Raw genomic sequence first — 6,000 nt, forward strand, 5'->3', positions numbered from 1 at the left:
GGTTTTTTTTTTTTTTTTTGTCAGTCCGCGGGTTGAACTCAGGGCCTGGGCACTGTTCCTGAGCTTCTTTTGCTCAAGGCTAATGCTTTACCACTTGAGCCACAGCACCACTTTTGGCTTTTTCTGTTTATGTGGTATTCAGGAATCAAACTCAGGGCTTCATACATGCTAAACAAGCATTCTGCCACTAAGTCACCTTCCCAGCCTAACATGCCTGGTTGAAATGACACACAACCCAGAATCTAAATCAGAAATATGTTATGTCACTGTATCAAACTTTTTTTTCATATAGTCCAATACCACAGGTATATTTCTACTCTTACGAAACATCAGATTACACAGAATAAGCCTTCTCTTTTAGCAAAGGAAAAGAAGAATCTTCAGACAAGAGTCAGACAAGTGGCAAGCAGGCACAAAGTATAACTGAAATTTAAAAGAAAAAGAAAGATTTAACAAAAATAATAAACACACACCATTGAATTAAATGGTGTTTACATCAAGTAAGCCTCACTTGGAATTTTTTTTAATTTCATTCAGATCCTTATTTCATGTTACCTGTTCCAACTTAGGGATAAATGCAGAGCAACTTGATCTCTCTCTCTGTCTCTGTCTCTGTTTCTCTGTCTCTCTGTCTCTGTCTATGTCTCTCTCTCTGTCTCTCTCTGTCTCTCTCTCTCTCTCTCCTTTATATTGGATGTGGGGCTTGATATCAGGGCCTTGGCACTGTTTCTGACCCTCTTTGTGCTCAAGGGTAGCACTCTACCACTTGAGCCACAGTGCCACTTCCGGTTTTTGAGTGGTTAAGTGGAGATAAGAGTCTCAGGGAGACTTTTCTGCCAGGGCTGGCTTTGAACTGCAATCCTCAGATCTCAGTCTCCTGAATAGCTAGGATTACAGGTGTGAGCCACTGGCACATGGTTGATGTCTATTTCATGTATATCATGTCTAAGTCTTTGATATAAACAGTTTTTCCCTGTTCTAAATGTTTGCATTTTTTAGATAGTTGCCAACTTTCTGCAATGTTCCCCAAGATCCCTGGGACTCTTGATAGTACAACTTTACCAAATGCTGTGTAGTGTCTCCAGAGATTCCTGGGCACCCCATTAAATGCTGATTCCAAGGAAGAACATGTATTTTTCACAGCCCTTAGGTTGACACACCAGACTGGCAGCCACTGCCCAACATTGAGAATGGGCTGTGTGATACCATGAGCTGCCAAGAGCCTGGGAGAGGCTGGGAGTCTTCCATGTACCCAGGATGGACAGTGCACTGGAAATAGAGGCTAAAACCAATAGGGCCCTCAGCCAAAAGAGAGTTCATTTGTGTAAGACTGAGTGAAAGTAGAAATTAGAATCTGCCCCCTCAAGAGATTTCTCAAGATCACGGGCAAACATCTTTGGTACATGACAGACATTGTTACAAAGTCTAGATGGGTACCTGTCACCCTGCAGCTGTCCCTTGAAGCATGCTAAGAATTCTGATTTAGATATCAGTAACTATTTTCATAGGAATCGGTGAACTAAACACCAGTAAACACAGGTTCTCTTCCAAGTCATGGCTAAGTATGGGCAAAGATCACCAAATCTCTGTGTAGACAGAAAGAGGATGTCTGAACTTCTTGGAGTCTGACAATCCACTTAAGTATCTTTACCTGCTGCTATTTAGAAGTTAGAGGATGGGACAAAACACTGGGAAGGAAAGGAAGAATAGATTTTCATTCAAAGTTATTTTTCTAGATGATTCCATAAGAGTTAATCCCTTTGGGCAGTACTGAAATTTGAACTCAGGACCTGGCACTTGCTAAACAGGGCTCTCACTTGAACCACTCCAATAGCCTTTTTTTTTTCATTTGTTCTTTTTCAGTATAGTGTTTCACTTTCTGCCTGAGTAGGCCTGGATTGCAGTCTTCCTGTATTATATTGCTTCAGCAATAGTGGTATTCCATTGAAACTGCTATTAAAAATGCCATTGTCTGGGTATTTCATAAACATTTATTTCTCATATCATGGAGGCCAGAAAGTTCATAACCAAAATGTCCTGACAGGAAATGCCCTAAATCAATGGGTCATCCCTTCTGTGGTTGGTTAGAAGCACTGTTGGAATGCTGGTCTTAGGTATTGTTACAATGGGAAAGAATGAGATTGACAGTCCTCAGTTCTTAAACAGATTACAGTTCTTTTGTGCTAGCATTGGCAATGGAATCTTATTGTCTCCCTGGACTGCAATAGCTTGTTCTCATTTAACAGGAAGCAAAATGGAAGACCAGCCAGGCATAGTGCTGCATGCCAGCATTGGGGAAGCTAGCATAGGAGAAATGTTCAATCTGAACTCACTGATGGAAACAGCATATATCTCCCACATCCCACTGCCCACCTGTGACCCTCCAGAGCCTCTGAGACAGATTCCAGAACTTGGACAGCTCCCGACACCACAGGGGAGGCTCTCTGCTTTGTTGCTGAGGGAGCTCTGTACCACGTGGGCCAGACAGCCAGGAACTGACAGGAATAGAACCATTCCAGCAATGACAGCTCAGCCCTGGATATGTGCACCAAATTCTTCTTAATGTCATGGGATAATGTTGAGATGTGTTGCAGAAAGTTCAGAGACAATGGCAGGGAGCAGGCATCATATCCCAGATGCCTGTATAGTCAGAGCACATGCCTTTCTATATCAGTGTCATACCCCTCTTTGTGTTTCCTATAGTCCATTCTTCCAAACACAGACCTGATGTCAAATTCTTGTCTTAGGGTTTGTCTGGAAGACAACTAAGAGTTGTCTTTCAAAGTCAATCCTGTATCTCAGCAACTTAGAAGCAAAGACAGGATCCTCCTGTCTCAAACATAACCTAGAAATAAAGTTAGTGAGACTCTATCTCAAAGAATAAGCTAAGCAGGGTGGTACTTGTCTTAAAGCCCAGCTATGCAGTTGCCAGAGGCACAAGATCTTACTCTAAGACTAATCTGGGGCAAAAATGAGAGGCTATCTAAAAAATACTAAAGCAGAAAGACCTGTTGGTTTGACATATATGATAGAACCCTTACTTGTCCAGAAAGTTGTAAGGCTGCGAATTCCAAATACAATACTACCACAAAACACACACACACACACACACACAATTGTCTTTCAGAGTATCTCTTGAAAACACATTCACATTTTATGTTTCTTAAGATCATATTTTTTAAAAAATCAAAGAAAGGGTGTGTTAAGAATAACTTGAACCACAAGAGTCCTGCAAAACTATTAGATTTCAAAAGTGACTAGGGGAAACAAAGGAGGAGGCTACAATGCTTGATAAGAAATGTACTCATTATCTTGCCCATGTAATTGTAACCCCTCTGTACAGTTTTTTCACAATAAAAAATAAAAACAATATTAGGGCAGTATTTAATCTAGGATTGGATTGAAGAAAACAGCCTGGCTCCAGATACCAAAGCCAGAGTGATTATATCCACAGAATTTCACAAGGGTTCTGAGTTCAAAGCTCTTTACTCAGAACTCTGAGTAAAGAGCAATAGCTGATAACCATAGAATTCATATGGTGATCATCAGGGAAAGAACCATTTGGAGCAGCTGTACCAGTGGGCATTTATAGTTATTTCAGAACTATAAATTTATATAAATTTATAGTTCTTTCAGAACTATAAATAGGGTTGTTTCTCTCTTCCCACCAAATGAAAACATGTTTATACAAAGGCTTTGGATCAAATACCTAGACATCCAACTAGGATATCAGAGGCAAAGAAAAATGCCAGAAAGTGTTGTGCCTTTCTTATAACTCAAAATTATCTTTCCCAAAGCATTTAAGTGATTAAAAAGAAAAATAAGAAGAAAATGAAAGAAAAGAGAAAAGAATGAATTTTCTGAAGATAAATAGAATGGTCTGTCTACCTACCTCCTGCTCCCCCACCAGGCAAAACTTTTATGATCCCATTTCCTGAGCACATAGAACCAAGTGTCACCTTTTCACAAGTTGTGATGACACACACAGAAAACAGAAATGAATTAGAACTTGATTGCTTGAAAAAAATACAGACATTTTATTAGAATTTTGTGGAGTGGAAGGTATTTAACATTTATGACATGGGCAATGCATTTATTGGGCATACATTTTTAGAAGAAAGAAAATTTAGGCAAATAGTGCATAATTATTGAACAAATACAAATGACATAAGCTCTTAGAAGTATAAAACAGAAAGATATACTAGAATATTAAGGGATAGAAAGAAGAAAGAAAGACAAAAGAAGAAAGTAAAAAATGTATATTTGGTAAGCTACTTAGATTTTATACAAAGAACAAATAAAAATGAATTTTAAATGTTTTGTAATTATATGTAAGTGGACCATGTGCCAGTGGCTCAGATCTATAACCCTAGCTACTCAGGGAACCATGGTTCAAAGGTAGCCAGGGCAGACAAAACTGGGAGATTCTTACTTCCAATTAACTAGTAAAAAGCCAGAACCAGAAGAATGGCTCAGACTTTGAGCAACAAAATTGAATGAATTCAAATCCCAATACTAACACAAAAAGATTTATACACACACACACACACACACACACACACACACACACACATATGCAAGTGAAACATTTAAATTTATGTATTAAATCCTAGAATAAAAATAGGAAAAAAATCTCTGAAAGTCTTATCTGGACATGGAATTGTAGCTCAAATGGTAGAATACTAGCCTTGATCAAAAAATCTGAGACAGCACTCAGGCCCTAGTTCAAGCCCCAAGCCTGGTACCAAATATGCACATATGCAGAAAGAGAGACAGAAAGACAGAGAGACAGCGAGACAGAGACAGAGAACACCCTGGAAGGCAACCAAGTGGTCATTGTGGTAGCAGCTTCCATGTTGTGGAGCTGCAAACCTGAAAAACACAATCAGAAACAAAATCTTCAAGTTAAAAGGAAATTTAACTCATGCGGTGATTACCAGGGGTAAGTCCACCACACAAGAAGTGGCCTGATTTTGCTAGAAATGACTTGTGAAAACAGCCCTGCAATTTGCTGGCAACTGGAGAACTTCTTGGTACTGATTTTCCAGGATAAAGGGTGGGAAGGGCTCTTCTCCTGGAAGCCGGCCTCTCCTCTCATGTTCAGGTACTGTCCATCCTCTAGAATCATGGACATAATGTCTGTCCACCAAGAGGAAGAGATGTCCCCAGCTGTGACCTGTGATTTCACATAACTTCTCAGGCATACAGCCTGGAAGGAACAACGGCAAAGCCTGTGAGCGGGCACCATCATTCACACAGTGAATCCAGTAGCATGTCCCCTCAGCACCTGCAGACCAGAATCCCATCCCAAGATCTTCCTTGCTTCGATGGCCACTGCCTCTTCTTACCAGGGAGCAAAATGAGTGTTTACTCCATCCCTCTGCAGGCCCTGGCTTTTTTGTAGACAATAAAGAAAGGTTACTTAGTGCTCTCCTAACTGGACTTCATTATTGTTTACAACCATATTCTCTTCCTCCTCCTCCTTAGTCTAACAAAATATCCTCCAGTCCCTCCAAAACCGTGGCAAGTAGCACAGTTGTTCCTTGTGTCCTGAGCTTTGACCTCTTATGAGGTTAAGAGATCCAATATTCCACACAGAACTACTCTTCATTAAATAAGCATTGCTGAGCTTTTTGCTGCATTGATTTGTGAAATTCTTTAGACAAATGATGAGCTCATTTCTCCAATAACTGACTCAAAACACAGAAGTCAGAGAACTCCTTAAGAGAGTTCACAGTATTCAATACCTTTGATCATCATTCCGATCATAAATCCCATCAACCCTTAAAATTATATGTGAAGGCTGTTAGAAATCAAGATGGAGGTGGTCCATTGTCAAGACAAAGCATTTGACTCGGAACACAAAATTGCTAGAGCTTGCTTGCATAGCAACTTGTGCATGTGACAATGTTGATGCTTTGGAGAGTCTGTAGACAAACAGGACTGACTACAAGGTCAATTGGCAAGAATAGACTACAATAAAATGAGAAAATAAATAAA

The sequence above is a fragment of the Dipodomys ordii genome, unplaced genomic scaffold, assembly GCF_000151885.1.
Source record: "Dipodomys ordii isolate 6190 unplaced genomic scaffold, Dord_2.0 Scaffold9, whole genome shotgun sequence".
Lineage (NCBI taxonomy): Eukaryota > Metazoa > Chordata > Mammalia > Rodentia > Heteromyidae > Dipodomys > Dipodomys ordii.